Source organism: Carettochelys insculpta, chromosome 13 (assembly GCF_033958435.1).
Source record: "Carettochelys insculpta isolate YL-2023 chromosome 13, ASM3395843v1, whole genome shotgun sequence".
Lineage (NCBI taxonomy): Eukaryota > Metazoa > Chordata > Testudines > Carettochelyidae > Carettochelys > Carettochelys insculpta.
In genome coordinates this window covers 4,882,003-4,905,337 of record NC_134149.1, presented here as the reverse complement: position 1 = coordinate 4,905,337, position 23,335 = coordinate 4,882,003, and the positions used below count along the sequence as shown (strand labels likewise).

The 23,335-nt window shown below is 48.3% G+C and overlaps 1 long non-coding RNA gene across 7 annotated transcripts; it reads right to left on the bottom strand.

The window, feature by feature from the left end:
• Positions 1-5,140: 5,140 nt before the first annotated feature.
• LOC142020216 (uncharacterized) lies at positions 5,141-22,821 on the bottom strand. Of its 7 annotated transcripts, XR_012647308.1 has the most exons (5): positions 21,827-22,228; positions 21,496-21,694; positions 21,060-21,143; positions 18,144-18,239; positions 11,343-15,546 (listed from the first exon to the last, which is right to left on the bottom strand). It is a non-coding gene; the product is annotated as an uncharacterized LOC142020216 (long non-coding RNA). The 7 variants fall into 7 exon arrangements; XR_012647306.1 differs by lacking the exons at positions 11,343-15,546; positions 18,144-18,239 and adding an exon at positions 5,141-7,721 and having other exon boundaries at positions 21,023-21,143; XR_012647309.1 differs by lacking the exons at positions 11,343-15,546; positions 18,144-18,239 and adding an exon at positions 5,141-7,721.
• Between the last annotated feature and the right edge of the window lie 514 nt (positions 22,822-23,335).

The window sequence follows — 23,335 nt, the reverse complement described above, 5'->3', positions numbered from 1 at the left end:
GGCACCAGAGCACAGCCCATGTTAGCAGTGGTTGGTCTTTTGCTCTTCACACAAACAAATGTAACCATACAGACAAAGTGGGGCCCACAGAACTATGGGTGATGTGCAAGACCCGGCTCCCCACACATGCTGCAGCTTTGGCCAGGTTTCCTGGAAACAGTGAGCGCCGCTGGAAGGCTCAGGACAATTTAAAGAGGTACTACCCCAGTTTCCATAGACTATACTCAAGCTGGCTGCTCTTCTCCCTCAGTCAGACAAAACTTCACTCGGGTTACCCTATTTGAACTTTCAAAAAAGAGAATTATTAATGTCAAAACAAAAAAAAATTATAAAAAGTATTTATGTACTAAATTGGCCCATTAAAAGATTTTTCCTCACCTACCTTATCTCTCTCATCCTGGGACCAATGTGGCTGTAACACCACTGCAAAACTTTTACAATCTAGGCACTAAATTACTATGAGTAGGGATGAATTTATCACTTCTTCCTCTGAAGGCAGAATGTTGCATTATGGCAGGAGCAGCTAGCAGGGGTTCAGCATGGGTTGCACCTTCTCCCAGCCCTTAAATTCACACCCCAGGTGCACACATAGTAGTGAGAGCTGGCTGCCAGCATCAGTGGAATGAATCCTTGTACTTGACCTGGAATCTCAGTACAGGACTGGACTGAAAGCGAAAATCTCCTCAGTGAGTTGCTGGGCGGCTCGGCAGTGAGCTGGACCACAAAACACTTTACTCCTGTAGGTGAAACACTGACCGGTCCTTGGGGTATGGCTAAACTACAGGGATTTTAGGTCTGGGCATCTGTGGGCAAAGAGGGATTCAAACCTGATCCTGTGTCCCGCACTCCCAGTGCTGCTTGGCTCTGAACGTGACTGTGCCCACTGCTGTAGGTCCCTGCATGGTTGTTCTACCTTGAAAGGCCACTGATGGGCAGAATGTTTTCCACCTATGCCAGCTGCAGCTGGAGAAGGCCTTCGCCGGCTTGTGCCACTAAAAGACCAGTAGCTGTGGGCCCTGACCCAAAGAGAGGTGTATCAAAAAGCAGCCATAACACAGTGGAGAATCTGGCTTGAGTCCTCATTTTTCTTCAGAAAGAAGCATTCCACCTCAGAGCAGGCCTGTCCTTCACAAGGGCTCAGAAAGAGGCATGTACTCAGTAGGCCCATTGGCACAGAAATCGTGAAAAAGAGCAGCACACAGCTGTGAAAATGCATGGAAATTATGGTGCTTACTGTCTCCAGTCATTCTGCAATGGCGTTTTCAGGAATTAGATGGTGTACAGTTGAGGAAGCATTTGTATATTTCTTCCTCTCTGCTGTTTTCAGGATACCAGAAATGAGTGGACAAGGGGACGGTAGCCAGAATTAATTCAATTTTAGTTCAAACTCAAATCTAAGGTACTTATATGCTTCCCTGCCCCCCAGCCCCGTCAACAAAATGTCTGATGGCCTTGCAGAGCTCTGACCCCATCTTGCAGACAGGGAAGTGAGGTAGAAGCATGAGTGATATGCCCAGAGTTACACAGGAAAACTGTGTCAGAACACAGAATTGAAAGCAGGTCTCCCAACTCCTGGTCTAGTGCCTTATTCCCTGCCCAGTCTTTATACTCAAGCATCTTAAAGTTACACAAGATTTAAACAATTTAAAAAGGTGCCTTCCATGTACATATCTCTACCCATATCTCCTTACAATGCACGGAACTTGAACTGTAGCAAAGTAGATATGTTTGGGCTGAGCCCATTCATGCCATAGCTTTAATGGCAGAAAATTGTTTTTGACAGTCCTAGCCCTCCGTTGCTCTCAACAAAAGCTTTCCAGTGGAAATCCTGAGACAATGTTAAACTGTAGGGGTGTAAATGATGCTGCTCAGATGGGCTACGTCTACACGTGCACGCTACATCGAAATAGCTAATTTCGAAGTAGCGACATCGAAATAGCCTATTTCGATGAATAACGTCTACACGTCCTCCAGGGCTGGCAACGTCGATGTTCAACTTCGACGTTGCTCAGCCCAACATCGAAATAGGCGCAGCAAGGGAACGTCTACACGCCAAAGTAGCACACATCGAAATAAGGGAGCCAGGCACAGCTGCAGACAGGGTCACAGGGCGGACTCAACAGCAAGTCGCTCCCTTAAAGGGCCCCTCCCAGACACACTTTCATTAAACAGTGCAAGATACACAGAGCCAACAACTAGTTGCAGACCCTGTATATGCAGCACGGACCCCCAGCTGCAGCAGCAGCAGCCAGAAGCCCTGGGCTAAGGGCTGCTGCCCACGGTGACCACAGAGCCCCGCAAGGGCTGGAGAGAGAGTATCTCTCAACCCCCCAGCTGATGGCCGCCATGGAGGACCCCGCTATTTCGATGTTGCGGGACGCGGATCGTCTACACGTCCCTACTTCGATGTTGAACGTCGAAGTAGGGCGCTATTCCCATCCCCTCATGGGGTTAGCAACTTCGACGTCTCGCCGCCTAACGTCGAAGTTAACTTCGAAATAGCGCCCGACGCGTGTAGACGCGACGGGCGCTATTTCGAAGTTGGTGCCGCTACTTCGAAGTAGCGTGCACGTGTAGACGCAGCCATGGAGTGGGAAATGCTTTGTTATATAGTTGGCCCTTGCTATTAAATCCTTTTGGGAAAAAAAATAAGCTATTTATGGTTATACTGCACAGCAACTTTCACCCTAGTTAAAGTTAATCCCTGAGACCAATGCTTTCTGCCTGATAAAACTTGGATGATGAGTTGACTAGCTCAGATAGCCTGCTCTTTCAGTCTTGTGATTTCCTAGGATTATTTTAACACGAGAAAACAACTGGGCTCACATGCAGGGTTCCCTATAAGTTGAACACTTGGGCGGCCAGCCAGGAGAGGTTCAAACACCACCCAGATGATTAGCAAAGCACCCATAATGCCCACAGCTGCCAACCTATGTTTTTACTCATGGTGCACATCCACACATCCTTTTGGGCACATAACACAATTTATTCCACTCATGGATGGTAGAAGTTAGAGGGGACATTGCTCACATGCTTTTGCAGAAAGTAGTGACAACACGTTTGCTACAAGGCCAATTTAAATCTCTGCAGGCCTCTGGCACAGATTACCTATCACTCTGTGCAGAAAAGGAGCTACAATGGTGTGATAACAAAGCTCAGATGATGTCTGAGTGGGATTCCATCTAGCCTGATAATTGGCCTCCATTTTGATCCTCCAAAGAGCAATGACCACAAACTGACAGTGGATGGAACAACATCTTCTGTAAGGGTGTCTTTCACAAAGTGGAGGTAGGAAAAAAGAAAAAACCCTAGAGGTACGGTCAGAAAGGCGCAGACAGAAGACCTCTGCCACTCATTCCAGCAGCAGTCACAACTGTCTTTTGGCCTCTGGTCTCCAGTCTTTGGAGATAATGGACTCACTTAGCAGGGCAGCTCAGCAGACACCTTTGTTACAAGTGTTTCTTCCTCAGCAAATTGAGGTTGCAAATGAAAAATGAGGGTTTAGGATTGTCAGCGATGCATCCAGGAGGTAAGCACCCAAATCACACTTGGAAAATATCAGTGGGCCCTCAAAGTCGAATTTGCAAAAGTGGCAGTGACCTAGGTTGCGAAATCGCCTCAAAAGTCAGTGGAACTTAGGCCAGGTCTCCATGAGGGGTGAAAGTTGATCTCAGATACGCATCTCCAGCTATGAGAATAGTGTAGCTGGAGTCGACATACCTTAGGTTGAGTTTCTCCACTGTCCACACAAGCAGGCAGTCAACTTCCCGCTGTGGAGGAGGTGTTAAAATTCTCCCATTGACTTCCAACTGCAAGGAGCACCGAGTTTACGGGAGCACCCTCAGCATTTGATTTAGCACATCTCTCGTTGACCAACCCCAGAAGATCAACCTCTAGCGTGTTGACTCTCCGGTAAGTATAGATGAGGCCATAGTCACTTCCCAGTGTTGGCTGCATCTGAACCCTCACCTTTATACCAGCTGTATTTCTACTATGGCCTCTATTTTACTTGAACAAACTTCCAGGGACTCAGTCCCAGGAATCTAGTTTGCCAGAGATTTACAAAGGTTCCCCCTACTGGATAGGGGCACCTGATGCCCTGCCTGGATGGGTGGCTTTGAAAGCAGTTATTTCTAAAGTATTCCTCTACTTAAAGAGTGCCATGAAAGATCCCATCACAATAAAAACTACAGCCTAAGACCAGCAAGCACACGAGTTGAAGCAGTTGTGAGGAATAAAGGGATAGGTGCTGTTGGAACTGCCAACAGGCAGACTCAAACCTTGGACCTCCAGAGCTTAGTGCAGGAGCCTCAATAGTTTGAGCTAAAGGCCAGTGGCCTCTCAGCTCAGCCTGTGGTGGAGATTCAGGGGACATCTATATGGAAGAACTTTTAGCATTTGATTTTGCACACCTGGTAGAGACACATGAAATTGATTTATCTGAGGTTGGCAGTTGACCCCTGTATTCCTCAATATCGTGAGGAGTAAGGGAGGTCGATGGGAGAGTTTCTCCCTTCAACTTCCCTCTGCAAAGATGGCCAGGTAAGTGGAATGCAGATAAGTCAATTCTAGCTATGCAATTTCCATAGCTAGAATTGTGTATCTGCAATCGACTTACCTGCCTAATGTAGATCAAACCTGTAAGTGGTCTAAGTGACACTACGTGGGACAGTGATGCACACCCATTAGGGGTGTGGGTTACACTGTCACTGACAGGCAAACTAAAGACACCTGGAAATAAAGAGCTGCCCAGCATGTCTTCAAAAACAGGACTGGTTGGACTGAAACCATGTCAGGGAGGAGTAAAACTCCAGGCCTCAGAGCTGCTGCAGCAAAGGTTCAATCGTGCTAATGTAAGGCATGAAAGACAGATTGTGTCCAGGCAAACTGCAGGGTTTTAGGGGCAGGGCTGGGGTTGGACTGACTAGATCAGAGGTTCCCAACCTTTTCACTCGTGCAGACCTCCAATCACCCCCCCAAAACCATTCACGGACCCCTATTCACCCCCCAAACCATTTTCCATCACCCAATCACTGCCCCAAAGCATTCACAGACCTCCATCAAAGCCAGTTCTAACCTCAATGTGCACTTAATTGAATGAAAAAGGAAACCATAACATAGATTTTCAGACAGCAATTAATAACATTATTTGAAGAGATTTAATTTAAAAATAATTGATTGTAACTTTGCAATGTATTTAAAACTTATTAGCTATGTTCATTTTTATTTACATTTTACATTTTTTCATTGGACTGTTGCAATACCCTCATGGACCCCAAGTTGGGAACTAGTGGACTAGAGAACTGAGCCACAAAATGCCTTGAAATTAACAGGGATTGACTGCGTGGTGATTTTCCTACTCCTTTTTGCTGGTCCCAAGCTAAGCTTTGGTGGGTGCCTTAGCCTTATAGGTAAACAGTGCCTGATGGAGCTTCCCTTCTCTCAACAGCAGTGTCAGAGGTGCAGTCATGAGGCAGCTGGCAATATTCAACCCCCCAGCAAACACAGTACCCAAAAGGGGTGGGGGGAATAGGCAGCTGTAGCTCTGGCTGGCATCCCACAAACAACCATCACAGCTGGAAGGAAAGCAGACAAGGAGCAGGATGCTGCCACCCACCCCCGCAGGGGATCAAACCAGCCAACCCAGAAGACCAGGAGCAACTTTGGCAAAAACTGAGTTAAACTCATCAGGGTGAAAGTGAGCAAGGATGAGACCTAATTCCCAGTACTCCTGTTTCACCTTGCTCTCCCCTGGCACAGATGCGCTGCAGCAAACATCTCAGAGGGCAGTGCTCCACAGCCAGGTGCTGAGCCTATCATGGGTTGGGAATCCCTTTGTTTAGGAAACTGGTATTGTTTTATGCTAATAAAAATTCCCTCCCGCTGATCCTTGCTGCTTAATTTCTGCTGAGTCACCCCACCACATCACAGTCCCCAGTGAACTAATAGCTCTGCCAAATGCAAAGCCAGGAGCCCACTTCTTCCTTGAAAAGAGTACAGCAAACTCAGCCATTGGTTATTTCTAAAGCACCACTCACTATGCAAGAGCCTCCTATGGGGGAACTGCCATGAAACGTGCAGCATGTGCCTTCTTATACAGCATAGTCTATATTGCATGGTCTCTCGCAAGAACCTTTAGGCTGAGTCAGGAATGCGCTACAAGAAATATTAAGTGAAAATATGTAGTGACTTTTCTACATCAGCATTATACACACATTGGCAAAGGCCTAATGTACACATTGATTCATATTGCAGATGTTTCTGTCTTATCAACAACATCTTATTAAACAGCATACTATAATGGCATTTTGCTTTGCTGGTAGAGCAGAATATATTTAAATATTTATGCCCCCCCCCCAAAAAGTTTTAAAACTACAGGTTTTGGAGAAATGTTATGAAAATGAATTGATGCAGCAGCTCTCACAGTGGAGATCAAGCTGTCATATACTTCATAAATAATGTAAATTTAGGTCACAATAAATTACAGGAACTCGCAATTAGAAGAGTAAGACTCATGTATTAAACAATCTCTTGATTCTGCCCAACTCTCTTTTAAAAATAAGGCTGAAAGTGGCATTCAGTTTCTAAACTTTAATCCATAGCCGCTCTGCTGGCCTGTCCTCATTTTAGCTTTGCCAAAGACACAGGCTTGAATTTTTGAAGTGATTTGATTTGTCTGGGCTGGCGTCTCTAGGGGAGAGAGCGTGAGGGTTTCTACACTTTTCTCCGGTTGTTTTAACTGCGTTTCTGTGCTGGTTAAAGGGATAGTAGCAGGATAAAATACTCCCTTGCAGAATTCTTGCTGGGCCTTTCATGAATGATTTGGCAAGGAGACAGGCCAGCTGCTCTCCCCCAACTCCGTGGAACTGGCACACTGCATCTCCTTTGTGCTGCTGCTGCAAATCCACAGAGCTCTGCAGAAGACAGCAGAACCAAGCTAATTTACACCAGGTGAGAACATGGCCCCTCATGCACCAGGGGGTGCATGCCCTGTGCAGGCTCCCTGCAGAGGGGTGATCTTACCTAAGATGAGGCTACAGGAAGGGATTAGTAATGTTATCACAGGAGATGGGTGCCTGCTCTGTGTAATTTACAGCTTGGCTTCAAATAGGAAACTAGCTGGTCCTGAAAACTGCTGTGCTAAGAACTCTTCCCATGTAGTCTTTTTCTTTTTAACTCTTCAGGAAGTGAGGAGCTTCACACTGAAACATGCAGTCCTTCTCCCCTCTGCTGCAGTCCCACCCCAAGCTGTAAGCCTCCCATCCTGCCCCCGCAGTGCTGCCAGCACAGACTCCCTGTGACTCCAATGGCATAAGATCAAGGCCTAAGTCAGTATGTTTAGGGCACGACTGGGTCAATTCAGACAGTCCACAACCTGACCTCCTCCTAACTACCATCTGTTGCAATGCCTCCAGCAGGCAGGAAGCTGGTGCACTGGGACGGCTGCTTATCATGCTGACCAGCCACGTCTGTTTCCTTGCGAAGCTCCCCGGGTTGTTTCACTTGTGGTCTCTCATCTTCTTCTTCAACTGTAAACTCTTTGGGGCAAGGACTGTCTCGTTCTTCGTGTTTGCTCAGCAACTGGAACAATGGGCACCTGGTCCAGGAGAGTGACCTCTAGCATCAACCACATTTCTGGCTTCCTCCCATGCACGTTGTGCTGGTTAGTGTAGTTTTCCTCCTTGTTGTCAGTTTGGGGCGGAGGGGAGGGGAGGTTAGGTCTGAAAAAGGAATCCAGCTCACCAGGAAGTAGAACATTTCCGTTCTCACACAGACAGACAGACAGACAGACACACCCCAAGCTTGTTCCCCTCTATTTTAATTACTGGGCATAACCAATATTCATGAGCTAAGTTCGCTCTAAGCTGCCTGGCTGCACAGAAACCCATTAGATGCCACGCAGATGCTCAGGGCAGCAGCGGGGAGAAATTCCTCTTCCCCAGCCCTGTCATGGTGGCTAGAGATGCTCTGGCCCCAAGCAAACCCAGCTCCAGACCTGCTGTGGCCAGGGGGGAAGTGCCCCTTCTGTGGCCTCAACCTAGCCTGGCCAATACCTGCCACAGCCAGGGGAGAGATGCCCTTCCCCCTGCCCAGCTTGGACCTGCTGTGGCCTGGGTGGGAGAGAGGTCTCTCTCCCTGCAGGCCAGGTGCAGCTGTGGGGAGCGAAATCTGGGGGAATCTTTTCTCCCCAACACAGCCCCAAGGCAGCTTGCACCATAAATCTCTCTTCCACACCCCCATTCCATAGCCAGTACCCCCAGCTGGAGCCCTCCCCCCATGCACTTCAGCCCCCTGGCCCCACCCCCCCATGAACTTTGTTAGATGCACCAGTACGATGTGTTGCATTACACATCCCCCCATATCAGTGCACATAACAAAATTCATTCTACACAGGGGCAGGGAAAACGAGGGATCCTGAGTACGTTTGGCTCCCAGCGGTTTAGGCTTCTCATAGAGCGGAGCATGAGAGTTGCTTGTTATGGATTTGTTCTGTTGAAAGAACAAACATCCAGCGAAGCGAAGCGATGAAAGTTGTTCAGTTTGAGTTGCTTCCCCCCTCCCCCCATGACATCAAATGCTAGCTACTGAGATTATTTTTAAAACAGTTTTTGGAATGTGGCCAGAACCAACATATTTGTCAGAAATTAGGAGAGCGGGAAGGGAAATCCAACTCAAAACTGCTGGGTACGACTACGCCACCACTTGGCCAGGGAGACGGGCAGGGAGGACAACTGATTAAACTATAACATAAAATGTGGGCCTTAATCAATTCCCTGTTTGCTTTCAGGAGCAGACACAGCTTTACTACAACAAAGTAAAACTAATTTCCAGCCACACTGTGCTCTTGCTTGCATCACCAAAATATTGACTTCTGCCTTGTTCCATGAACTATGCCCTCCTTTGGAAGCCCTGAGTAATGGGGCATTCTCTATTTACCTGAGACAAAAACAAATGCACCCAAGTATTAGGTGAGGCCTGTTTGCATTAGAACAAATGCAAGAACAGATTTCCAGGCTCAGTAAGGTTGTTCTCTCGCTTGCCCTAAGGAGAACAGCAGGCTGGCTTCTGCTTTGCACTGCAAAGAAAACAAACTACAAAATGTTTTAGCCCTTTTCTCTGTGACCTTGAATTGTGTGCCTCCTTCCCCTCCCCCACCCCTCTGTTTTGTGTAGCCTGCCACTGTCCCCTGTCTCAAACGGGCTCTAAACCTCAGAGGTACTTTCACATCTCAGCTCACTCAGTAGCACTTCCTCCTCCCTCCCACGAGATGCTGCAACACTCTCCTCTACAGACTCGGTTCAAGCTCACAGGGTGAGGGATTCCCAGCAACCAGGGGGTTTAAGCCCCTCCAGTTTTTACAAATATACACCTGCCCACCACTTCCCTCCCGCTCCCACTTCTTCCTGGCTCCATCAGCCTTGCTTTACCCATCCCAGCCCAGGGCCAACTCGCTCTCTGTTCTGCATTTTTGCAGGGTTTGTTCTCCAATTCTTACACTTGGCCTTTGCAAACAACAAGCAGTCCTGGGGCACCTTAGAGATTCACAGAGACCCACGCAATCTTTCTCCCCACTTCCTTGCAGCTCCCTCCTCTCCTTCGCAGTTCTTCAGTGCCTCATTTCCCCACCCATTTCCTTTCTGACACCAGCCCCTCCCCCCTCCCCCAGTTCCAATTCCCTTGGCCTGTCTCTGTTTCCTCTTCTGTACTTTCTTTCCCCTTCCTTTTCTGGCTTTGCTGTCTTTTCTCACTCTCCTTTGTGGGCTTCCCTTCTGACCCTGCCATGCATGAGAAAGCCTGTCATTGCTTCTGCGCTGACTGTAGAGAACCGTGCCTTACCGCCAATGAGCACGGTTTGCCACCAGTTCCAGTGGCAATATGAGCCAGGGGCAGATTCAAAATCTTCTGGCCTCCCTGAGAAGTAGACCTGGCTGAAATGAGACATGCACAGGTGCCGTCACATTCAACACCTGCACCCTGAATGCTCACGGATTGTCACTTCTTAGACAACCTGGTCCTTTTGCTTCCATGGACTAGTGAAAAGAGACAATGCTCTGGCCCATTTGAATGGTACAATACCTTCCTTCTCTGACTGGTCCTCAAAGCCTCCATGGAGAAGTACCCACCACACTAGAACTGAGCACAGCAAGTGAAAACATGACCCCTGAGGCTGCCTTGGCTCAAGATGTGGAAAATATTAAACCTCTGGGACTGTTAACCAGGGTAATTTTCATGGTGAACTCTCAATCTTCTTATGAAACGTTTCCCTATGTCAGTATTACATGAAAGATTAACCTAAGTGGAAAACTTGATACCAGGAACCAGGCAGACAGATACCAATGGGCTAAATAGGGTGTCCACCTGTGCAGTGAGGCTATGTCTACACTAGAGAGTTTTATTGACAAAACTGGTGTTTTGTCAACAAAACCCAGGAAGCATCCATATTCCCAAGACGCTCTGTCGACAATAAATCAGCAGAATGAAGCACTTCGGTCAACAGTCTTATCCCGCTCCCCATGAAGCATAAGACCTCTGTTGACAGAAACCTGCCAACAGAAAGCTGGTCTGGACATTCCAGGGGCCCTCTGTCAACAGACAGGGCTTCCAGGACACTGAGCAGCCCTGTCTTCTGTGCTTCCAGTTGGCCGTTTTGTCAAGAGAGCGGCCAGGCTGTCTGGCCACTCTTTGTCAACAGAGTAGATCACACTTGCGATCCACTTGGGAATTTGGCAGCAATCTGTCGACAGAAGGTTCCTCGGAAGGTATCTTCCGACAAAAACGTCTGTCAACAAACCCATGTAATCTAGACATTGCTTGAGATAGCCAAATTTACGTAGAATTCAAAAGCTGTTCAGATCTGGGATTCTAGATAGGCCCATGGTTGCATGCAAATCTCTAATGGGGTTGTGTGTCTAAGGCTACGTCTACACGTGCCCCAACCTTCGAAATGGCCACGCAAATGGCCATTTCGAAGTTTACTAATGAAGCGCTGAAATGCATATTCAGCGCTTCATTAGCATGCGGGCGGCAGCGGCGCTTCGAAATTGATGCTCCTTGCCGCCGCGCGTCGCGTCCAGACGGTGCTCCTTTTCGAAAGGACCCCGCCTACTTCGAAGTCCCCTTGGGAATAAGGGGACTTCGAAGTAGGCGGGGTCCTTTCGAAAAGGAGCACCGTCTGGACGCGACGCGCGGCGGCAAGGAGCATCAATTTCGAAGCGCCGCTGCCGCCCGCATGCTAATGAAGCGCTGAATATGCATTTCAGCGCTTCATTAGTAAACTTCGAAATGGCCATTTGAGTGGCCATTTCGAAGTTTGGGGCACATGCAGACACGGCCTAAAGCTGGTTAGGAAATGTGGAATTCTCTCTTTTTCCAACCCTGCCTGGAAAATGTTTTAATTTTTTTAATTTATTACTTACTTGTGTGCACGTGCATGTTTTTAAATCAAAACTCCTCCAAGAATTCAGTTTTACACACCAAAAGTTTCAGCCGGTCAGGCAGAAAATGTCAGTGAAACCAGATTTGAGGGTTTCACCTGCCCCAAACCACCAGGGCTTTTTTGTGCAGCTGGCCAAAAAATACAAATTTTACCATCGCCCCCGATTAATTAAAAGGGACATTTATCCTGGATTTTTTTTTCAGTAAAATAGCTATCTTCCATTAAAACTAACGGGCCTTTGACAAAAATATTTCGACCAGATCTAGTTAGGTTTATAAGTCCATTTCTACTTTACAGGTGGAACTCAAAAGCACATCTCATTGTAGGGACAGAATGCTCCACTAAAATGCAGCCACTTCCAGACAGGAAAACACAGTGTTGACCAAGGACCGCTATGAAGTTGACCTATATATACCAAACAAGACGACTGTATATAAATTGACTGGGAAATGCGTCTACAGTGAAATACAGAACACATTCAAAATATGTGCGACAAATTGCAATGACAAGGTTGTGTTGGCAGGTTGTGTAGTTGGGTAATGAAATCCCCATCCGGACAGTGCTATGCTGCAGACATTCACTGAGCCTGGAGAGGAAAGCGGATGTGCCCCGAAGTGCACAGTGACCACACCCAGCTGCTTCAATTGGATTAGCAGCTAAAACCTTTACAAGTAATGAGAATGCAGGAAGGACAGAGGCTGAGACCTCTAGACAATGCACAAAAGTGAAATAGTGGGGGATGTTGAGACAGGTGCAGGAGGTCACCAGTTAGAGGATGACAATGTAGAAGGAGGCCTGCAAAGAAATGGAATGTGAAAACAATTCTTCAATCAGGCTATGAGGAACTGAAATACAAGGCCAGTGACCGTTTGAGGGGGAATAAAAAGATGGTGTCCAGGATGGGTATGGATTTACTGGCTTATGTGGGAGAAATGAAAAGGTCACAGCACGAGACAAAACTACCTCAAAGACTGGACTGAGCATTAACAAGGGAAAGTCCAAGACAACGAGGAGCAACCAGTTCAACACCACCACCATCGCACCGGGAGGGGATGCTCTGGAAGATGAGGAGCAGTTCACCTACCTGGGGAGTATTATGGGCATAGATGGAGAAACAGATAAGGACATCAGTGCCAGGACAGGGAAAGCAACAGCTTCATTCAAGACTCTCTGGTCCATAGGGAGTTCACAAATAATATATGTGAAGATGAAACTGAGGATCTTCAACACAAATGTGGAGAGTGAGCTCTTGTGTGGATGCGAGACCTGGCATACTAAAAAGCTTTCAAATCACAACTTACAGACATTCATAAACAGATGCCTGAGGTACATCCTTCATACCAAATGGCAAGACTTGTTCACAAATGAGGAGCTTTGGAACAGAGCAGGACAAGGACCAATTGACTTTGAAATCAAGAGAAGTGGGGATGGCTAGGCCACACTCTTAGAAAACCATCATTCAGCATAGTCTGTCAAGCTGTCACCTGGAACCCACAAGGAAAACACAAAAGAGGAAGACCTCGGACAATGTGGAGAAGGTCTACTGAGATTGAAGGACAACAGCTGGGGTACTCCTGGAGCCTGCTAGAAGTTTTGTCCCAAGACAGAGTGAAGTGCAGGAGACTTGTAGATGACCCGTGCCCCATGCGGAGTACAAGGGTTAAGCAGTAATAGTAGAAGTGGGGGAAATGCAAACAAAAACCCATCTCTCCCTACACTTTGGGAAACAAGAACTGCTGCCCTGCAAAGACCTAAACAATCAATTGATACAGAAAACCTGGCAAACATTTCAGCTGCAAACCTTTCCTGTTCTCTGCAGTTAATCTGGCAAAGCTCCTTCTGACAAATGAGAATTTAGATTGTGCAAGGAGAACTTTATATTCACCAGTTTGCACCTTCTACCTTCAGTAGCAAGGTGGTCAGACAGTCAGTCTCCTTCAGGTATCTGCCCTGCCTCTTTTCCTCTCCCATCCTTTCAAGTCATGACCCTCAGTTAGTGACATCAATTATTTCTCCAGCCATCAGTTCTGATGTCGCAGCCAGCTACAGGCCATCATCACTTCAAAGACGAAGGAACAGGTGAGCTCTCAAGAAGCAACAATCTTGCTTTAAACTTGCATCCCCAACACCATGGTGGGATCCAGTTTGGTAATGTGTTCATTGGGCTACCTTTTAATGAAGAGCACGATGATGATGATGATGACGACGACTACTTTGGGCTCCTCATGGAGTATAGGGCCTCCACAGTCATTCTCTTGCAATCCTTGGCTATAGTCTTGATTTGATCCCATGTTAAGCCAGCTGCTTTTACTTCATCCAGGAAACTTTATCACCATGTTTGTTTAGGACATCCCCCTTCCCTCTTTCCTTTTGGATTCTATTCTAACCCTTGTCTCGTGATACATTCTTTGCAGTCCTTACGCAGGATATGGCCTGCCCATCACCATTTTCTCTTCTTGATCTGGACCTCCATTGTCTTCTGATTTGTTTTGGTCCACAAGGTTTCATTTGCCATTCTACTGTACCACTTTAGCTGGAGATTATATCTAGGGTATTTATTGACAAACATCTGAATTTTCTTAATGTTGCTCTGGACAACACACCATATCTCTGAGCCATATAGCAGCACTGATTTCACATTGGATGTGAAAACATGTAGTTTGGTTCTTGTTGAAATGGCTCCCACCAGCACAGCTCTGAGGGTTCCTGAGACACACAAACCGGAACCACGTAAAGGTAGCGATCCCATTGGGCACTGTAAAGGTGGCCAAAAGACGTGAATTAAGAGCATAAAAGCTGAATAAAATGCCCAGGGGCCTGGACTACCCTTTAAACTTTCCACTCTCTAGCCCAGGGGTCAGCAACCCCCAGCACGGCTGCCAAGAGTGGCATGTGAGCTGATTTTCATTGGCACATGAGGCGGGAGCTCCACCTCGCTCCTCCTCCCCCATGCAGCCGGGAGCTTGCTCAAAGCCAGGCTGCCCATGGATTAACAAAAGACCAACCAATGCCACCAACCAGCATCTAAAGGGCTCTGCATCTTCATTTATTTATTAAAGAAGCTGTTGTGAGTAGGACTATTGGCGACTCTAACAAGCATGACTGGTACTTGGACCATACAGAGGTCAAAAAGTCAAATTTTATCCTTTGCCTCGGAAAGGTTGCTGACCCGTTTCTAGCTACAGTCAGAAACTGAGAGGGGAGGGAGCCGACATAAGAATTCCTCTCCCCACAGAAAAATATTGTCATTAGAGTGCAGGTGTGACTGCTGGGCTAGCAGCAGTCAAAAGTTTTCAGAAATCCACCCAGCTACCTCTCAGACATGATCTTTGTCTTCAGGGTCACTGGTGTCTCCCCTAGCAACCTTCACAGGTGATGTAAAGCCACCAAGAGTTTTGCCTTGTCCTTTTCCCACCTGCTGATAGGAAAATATACACCCTCTCTCTGAGCTGGCACAATGAGACATGCTGGCAAAACAGAATCATGCCTTAAAAAGAGGAACATTTCATATACTGTTCCAGGAGACAGCAGTAATTCATCCTAGTGCTGGTTGCAGGGAGGGGTTGCAAAAACTGGTAGTGATGCAAACATAGCCACCTCACAAACACACAAGAGAAGTTTTATCGTTGCTTCAGAAATGATTCTGGGATACATTTCAGACACGTTGGTCATGTTGAGTTTGTGAATGAATGCCACATTCTATTATCAAGATGATAGATATTGCACTATTATGTTATAAATAAACAAAGATCAGTTCATTCAAGACATAGACATCAGTTAATCTCCCATGCCCGGGGGCGTGCAAAAAGTGGGTTGAAACTATGTTTTGGATGTGTCATTTATTATGCAATGTCTAGGACCATAATCATGGACTATGACCCCTTTGTGCTAGGTGCTGTACAGACACTGAATAAAAAGATGGAAAGAACTTGCAGCCCCTGTTCCTCTAGCACCTGTTGGTCCAGGCCTCTGCTGTCTGTATCTCCATCATTCTTTACTCCTGCGGAAACATCAACAGAATCTACGCAGCCACATCTTTCCTGTAATTTTTTCCTCTTTAAATGCCCAGTTGGCAGCAGGATCTGGTTTCACCGTGTTCCAGGTGGCAGCTGTTAAGAGAGATGGAGCAATAAGCTATGTTGAAAGGAAGGAGAAAAGTCTGGCACTTGTCACTCATGGTAGTATCATATGAGTTGCAGATGATTTCTGTAAAGGAAGCATTTCTGAATGCAGGGAACTAAGCAACAGCCTGACTCGACATTTGTATTCTCCAAGGTAGGAAAAATCAGCAGGTCTTGTGCTACATTTTAAACTTCTACTGCGTGAAAAACTACTAGTGCCAACAGTTTTTCTCACAATACTAGGAGAAGCAATTCAGCCTTTTCACCATCCATAAAATGGTCAAACCAGTCTGTCCCAGAACAACCACTGCAGGGTCAAGCTTTTTGCTTTCAGCATGAGAGATCTGTAGCTATTCTCTCTGCTTTAGGGCAACACTCACAGAGCAATCACCTGAAAAACTTGTCCATCGTTTTGGATATTTTTCCTCTTTCTTCTGCTAACGATATTCATTCTTTGCTCTGCGTGTGAATACCACGTGCTGAGTCCTTGCTCCCCAGGAGAATTCTCCTTTTACAAAGTAAGATCATAAAGCAGTGACGTGATCCAAGCTTGGCAAACTCTTTGGCTGATGTTAAGCCAGTGCCTTTCATGGTTCTCACTGCTGCTTTTTAGCCTGTGATGTAGGTGCCGCAACCAACGGACCACATGTGCAAGAGCCTCCCATGATACCATTACATATGAAATGCTGACATTTATATCTGACATCCCATTGGGTCTGCTTGTGTGTGTTTTAACAAATGTTAATACTTGCAAAAGGCACTGCCTTGACTACCCTATAAACTGAAACCCGCTATTCCTCCACTGAATGGATACAGTACAGACAATTGTAAAGACAGCTTCCCTATTTAATCTTCATGCTCATTCAGTCTCTGCACACGTCTATTGAGGCGCTCTCCCCTCAGTAAATGAGATCTGGGACTCTGAAGCTAAAAATCACCAAGGCTTGCATCTACACGAGCAAGTTCTTTAGGGAAAAAAAAACAAAAAAAGGGACTCTTCCGGAAGAACCAGCAGAGCATCTACACACAAAATGCGTTCTTTCAATCTGAAATCAAACGAACACAGCACTTTTTCCCACGGCCCTCTTCCTCTCCCAGCTCCTTCTCTGAAAGATTCTTTCTGAAAGAAATGTGTGTAGACCCCCTGGGGCCCTGCTTCCAAAAGAGCAGTCCTCGTGGCACTGGCTTTTCCAATCCCCTGCCTGTTCTTTCGAAAGAGCAGGGGCTGTGTGGATGCTCACTATCGAAAGAGCGGAATGGTTTTTTGATCTACTTTTTTGTGTCTGGACGTGCTCTTTCAAAAGAAGGCTTTTTTTCAGATGAGATCTTCCAGAAGAACATCTTTTGAAAGATCTCTATAGTGTAGACACAGCCCAATTGTTTTACAAGCCCCATTGTTCCTCCCTTTTAACAGGGCCTCACAGAATCGGCCCCAAGGTCTGTAAAGTGCTTTGGGACTCTCAGATGAAAGGCACTATGAAAATTAAAAGTGCTGTGTACATATAATTATTAAATGCCCTAAAGCAGCCCTGTCCACATTATTCCCATGGCATATGGGGAAAAGGCGACAGATTGATTAAGTGACCTGCCCAAGATCACAGAAGCCAGTGTCAAAGTCCAGTGCTTAAGAACCCAGGAGAACTACTCTAATCACTAGATTATAAACTCCTTTAGGCTTTCCCTATGTGTATGCAACAACCTCCTCCAAAAATGTTACCCACTTGGAGATGTCTTCTTTACTATGAGGTTCCCAGAAATATAAATTTCCCTTGCAAGCCTCCCTCCCTTTTAGCATTTAGCTTCCTCTCAAATTACTGTCTCCCCTGCTTCTCTACTCCTTCAGTCTCTGAAAGCCTGGTCATTCTTCCTTATCACACACCCAACAGTCCACCTTTTATGTGCTCCTCTAAAGTCCCCAAGTCTCCCTCTGCCCATCAGATCTCCCCAAAACTGACACTCCATCCCTCCAAAATGGTTTTTATCCCCCCAGCCCCTGGCCCCCTACCTCCCAGCCTTCATTGTTACTCTTTCACCCCACTCTCAAGATTCTGACTTCAGGAAGCTATGGATTGGACTCCCGGTCCAGTGTGTTCATGTGCTGGGATAGTCCCAGGAGGACTGCTCTGGTGGTTAAAATACCACACCTGGCTGCAGCTTCTTGGGCTGCCACAGCCTTGCTTGGGCAAGTCCCTCTGTGGCCCACTGGGAAAGTGTGGACAGTAATATGTCCGGAGCTTACAGGTAAGGCAAAGGAGGACACAGACACTAGGAACCCTTCCCCCGCAGCTCCTGAGTCAGAGCAGGGTCTGGCTGATGACTGAGCACAGGACCACACACTGAATGACAAGAATAAAATAATCAATTTTGAATGTCTGTCTCATTCACTAAGCACCATCCATTACTGTGCACTGAGTAAGGCAGGAGTCCTGAGGGAGGAGAAACAGCACATGATCCTATAAAAATTGGCTGTGAGATAAAGCATGACCACACATGGGCAGAATTAAGGCCACCCAGCCAACCTTAACTTTATTTTAATGTAATAACTTCCAAGTTTTCAAACACTCTGCAATCTTATTATTTTGTACCTTTTTTGTTGATGTGCAGCTATTTATTTATTCACTGAGGCTTTTGGGCTGTGAGGACCTGTGGCTGACCCAGGGAAACAACCTCTGACTCTTAACCTAGGAAAGTAGACACCATTATAGGGAGAAAGAGAGGAGATAGCTCCACCTGGCATGGATGGTCTAGATCAGTGGTTCCCAACCTTTTCACTAATGGGGATCCCCAGTCATCCCCCCACAAAACCATTCGCAGACTCCCATCAAAGCCAATTCTAGCCGATAGGTAGACTTCATTAAATGAAAAAGGAAACCACAACATAGATTTTCAGGCAGCAATTAATAGCATTTTTGGAAGATATTTAAATTAAAAATTACCTACTTTGAAGGTAATTTTGAAGTAAAGGAAAATGTGTGTAGACCCTCTGCTGGCTACTTCAAAGTAGTGCCTAACTTCAAAGTTAACTTCAGAGTTAGTTCCTAGTGTAGATGCACCCCTAGTGTTCCATCATGGACCAACTGGGGTATTAGCTGCTAGCAGCTACAGTTCAGCTGTGTGCCCCTGGAGGCTGCCTCATCATCCCATCCCCTCCTCTTCCCTCCCCAAAATTAGCAAGCTCTGCCTTGCAGCCAGTTATGGTTTTTTGCCCCCAGTGGCTTTCAGACTGTCCAGTGGTTGCTGGACAGAACATGAGATGAGCCAGTGGTGTCAGTCTGCTTCCTGCCAGAGGAGGTAAGTGTTACTAACTCCACTGGGCTCCACCCCCAGTTGGCTGAGTAAGGGGCAGGACTCTTTCCGAGGCCTAGCGGCACTGCCCTTGCTGCCGTGTGGGCTCCAGCCCTGTCCTGTAGGCACAGTCTGCAAGGCTCGCACTTATCCCTATGCTTCGCTGCTAGGCCCCAGCTGGGAGGAAGGGTGGCACGCCCCCGGTGGGCTTTTCAGAGGAGGAGCAGTGGTTCTCAAACCCCATTTTAATGGGATTGCCAGGGCTGGTGCTAGACTTGCTGGGGCCTGAGGCCAAAGCCTAAGGGCTTCAGCAGCAGGCAGTGGGGCTCTGGCTCTGGCTCCAGCCATGGGTGATGGGGCTCAGGTTGCAGACCCCCTTCTTCCCACAGCCCAGGGCAGCAGGTCTCGGGCTTCCCCTCCTTCTGGGGTCAGGGAGCTGTAACGAAGCTTGAGAACCCCTGGAGGGAAGGAATAAAGCATCCAGGTCAGGAAGCAGCATTCCCCAGTGAGAACACATTGCATCAGGCATGCTGGCATGAATCCTCAGCACCCCGCCTTCCTCTCCCTACAGGGCCTAGCTGCTGCCCAGTTTACCCTGCACCTCTCCAGGAGGCCCCTATACACGATTCCCCCAGCTACTCCCCATGCACAAATGCCCAGCTCTGAGAGCACGATGCTTCCCCCCACACCACCTCCAAGCAGACCCCCCCATTGTACACCCCAGTTCCCCAGGGTAAAGCATACCCCAGTGCAAAATCCCACCAGCTCCCCCAATGCAATAATCCATCTCTCTGAGCAAAAGTGTCCTCCCCATCCCCCAAATGACCCCCACCTCTCTGGAGCCCCGGAAAGAGAGAGCACATACAGTAAAGCCCTACCTCATGGAGCCCGCAACCCCAGGGATCAGCACTGAGTGGCACAGCTTCTGGCTTCAACCAGCTCACCCACCTGGGGGTTCTTTCTGGCTGCAGCTACTTCATGGCAACCCGCAAAGCCAATGACACAGCTCCATTTCTCCACACATATTCCCCCGGTGCACAGCCTCACTCCATGTTATCCCCCCAAAGCACACAACCCCATTGCCTCCTCCCCAAGGCATCACCCCCCAGCACACAGCCCCGCCTCTCCCAGGACAACAATCTCCCATCAATTCACAGCTCTGCTTCCCCCAGGGCATTACCTCTTCCCCATCACACATTCCTGCTCTCCCCAGGGCATCACACACACACACACGTGCGCACGCATGCAATAGTATCTCACAACGATGGTAAAAGCAGCTATGAAAACTGAACAATTTTGAAACAGCAAGTCCAACAAATTTGTATCTAACAGTTTTAAAGAAGCAGGCCACACTGCTCTCTGACCCATACATTTTCATTTCCAACTGGTCTTGGACTGCAGGGGATGCTCCAGAGGACTGGATCAAACAGTGGGGTTGATGAAAAGAATGGTGGTGGCCAGAGCTCCAGGCCCCTTTGAAATGCCAGGTCCTGAGGCAACATCCCCCTTTGATTTTCCCACCACCACCACTGTCAACTGTGGACCTGGGATCAAAGCTTATGCTTTGCCAATATTGAAATGGGATGATCTGGCTAATTATAGCCTGTCAGCCTAAGATATATCCCAAGCAAACTAGAGATTCAAAACTGGGTAATGAAATGTCAATCAATGTTGGTTTGTGGAAAAAAGGTTTTCTCAGACCAACCTGACATAACTTTTAGATGAGATTACAAGACTGATAAAAGTAGTACAGGTTGAACCTCTCTAATCTGTCACTCTCATCCAGCAACATCTGTAATCTGGCATGATTTTATGTAGCTGGACTACATCATGGGTGCCGCCAAACTTCCTGTGGTTCCTTAAAGTTTGTTTACAGCCACCAGTCCTGGCTCTCAGTGTTCTGTGCTGTTATTTGGCTGTAATTTACCCCTAAATGTCTTCTAAGAGCCTAGCAAGCAGTGGAAATGTTGGTAATGCTACTAGACAATATTGACCTCCTGTGGTCCAGCAAATTCTCTTGTTCAGCACCACTCTGGTCCCAGTGGTGGTGGACTAGAGAGGTTCAACATGTAGCGTTTAGGTCATATACTTCAACTACTTTCAGGCGTTCACTTTGCACCACGTATCTTCCTGCTTAAAAGATTAGAATAATACAAACTTAATATCACACATTAATAACCTGGCAAACTGATTTATCCCAAATGTACATCTGTTACCATCATGTAGTGGATGTGTTTTTAATAGGGTCCTGCAGAGAACGGGTTCTTGGTTCTACACTGTTTAACATCTTCATCTATGACCTGGAAAAAAAAATCATTACAGATGAACTCTGCAGATGACAGAAAGATGGAGCAGGGAGAGTGAGGAAGAAGGCAGGTCACAGACACAGAGCAATCTGGATAGTTTGGTAAACCGGGAGAAAGTAAACAATATCCATTTCAATATGTCTAACTGTAAAGCTGCACATGGAGGAACAAAGCACGTATGCCATACTTAAAACATAGGCAACCTCTCTCTGGAAAGTGAAAAAGACTTGCAAAATCACGATGGATAATCAGTTGAATGTGAGGCATGCAATGCTGTGGCCCAAAGGGTTGACATGATCCTTGGATGCACAGAGAAGATAGAGTAGGAGTGGAGAGATTAAATTACCTCTCTGTTAGGCACTGGGGGTCACCAGTGGAACACCGCAGCCAGCACTGCTATTCATACTTCAAGGCTGTTGATAAACTGGAGTAGGTTCAGAGGTCAGAACAATTAAAGGACTGGAAAAGAAGCCTTCCTGGGATATATTCAAGGAGATGGGTTTAGTTTAGAAAGTTGATGGGTGAAGCAGTCAGCCTATAAGTGCCTAGGCAGGAATAAGAAACATGAGGATTGAGGGTTCTTCAGTCCAGCAGACAAAGGCTGGCAACCAAATTCAGACTTGAAATAACATGCAAATTGTTAACCGTGAGGGTACTTAACTATTGGAACAACTTACCCACAGCTGAAGTGAATTCTCCATCACTGGAAATTTATTTCTCCAGCCTGCAGGTTTTCCAACAGCTCTGCTCTAATGCAGCTGCCGCTCTTCGACTGGAAGCAGGAACTAATACAGAGAAGTCCTGTGGCTGGTGTCTTGCAGCACGTCAGGCTAGAAATGGGCCCTTCTGGCCTTAGAAGCTTTGACTCAGGGCTCAGTCCTGCTTCTTAGAGGGGCATCCTCCCACCAGGGCACAGCCTGCTCCCCATGGCCATCCCTGCTCCCTAGGGCACAGGCTTCTTGCTTCATACCAGTCAGCGTCACTCACCCACCACCTGCACCAGCCTGGCTGCCCTGGCCAGTGCCCAGCCCAGATTTCCCTCTCCCTGCACCATCATCTTCTCAGTGTCCCCATCCCAGTTCTTCCCACCACATATCACCTAGCCTTGCCCCCCTCAGCACCACCCATCCCCCCCACACTACACCCAGGCTGGCCTCCACTCAGAACCATCATGCCCCAGTGCTAGCCGGGCCCCCCATCCAGAGTCCAGCCAGCTTTCCCCATCCCAGCACCATCACCCCCAGCCCAGTCTCCCCCCACCACAAGCCTGGCCCCTCCCAGCACCATCACCCCCAGCCCAGTCTCTCCCCCCCCACAAGTTTGACCCCTCCCAGCACCATCACCCCCAGCCCAGGGCCCCCCCCACAAGCCTGACCCCTCCCAGCGCCATCACCCCCAGCCTAGTCCCCCCCCCGCACCAAGCCTGGCCCCTCCCAGCGCCATCACCCCCAGCCTAGTCCCCCCCCCACCAAGCCTGCCCCCCCCAGCGCCATCACCCCCAGCCCAGTTTCCCCCAATGCCATCACTGCGGGAGCCCCCCCCCGCAACATACCAGCACTAGCCTAGCCCACAGCCCCTCCCCGCCGGCCCAGCCGGTCCCGTCCCGCGCGCAGCCCCCGGTCTGGGCGCAGCGCGGGCGGAGCCGAGCCGAGCCGGGCCGAGTCGAGCCGGGGGCGGCGCCTCCCCCCAGCCCCTCTCCCAGCAGCCCTTGCAAACGCCTACAATGAAATTTGCGAAGTTTTTTCGGTTTCGGCGCCATTTTCGAGTGGACACGGAGGTGAGGCGGGAGGGGGGCGCGGGGAGCCGCCGGCCAGGCTTGGGGGGGCGCCGGCAGCCGGCAGCCGGGGCGGGGGAGCAGAGAGCGGCCCCCGCAGCCAGCTGGGAAGCGGCTTAAAAACTTTCCGGGGGACGAGGGAGCCCCAAACTTTCTGTGTGCGGAAAAAATGCAGCCCCTCCCCCCGCAGCCGGGGGGGGGTCGGGTCGGGTCGGGTCGGGTCGCACATACCCAGCGCGGGGGGGGGGGGGGGGGGTCAGCGAGCGCGAGGAGTAAACAACTTCCTGGGGGTGGGGGGGGTAAAGAAAATCCGGCTCCCGCCGTGCAAAACTCCCAGGGGAGCAAAGGGTTAACGTGCAGCCTCCTTGCACACTGCCGCGCTCACACGCAGCCCCGCTTGTGCCCCCGCTTT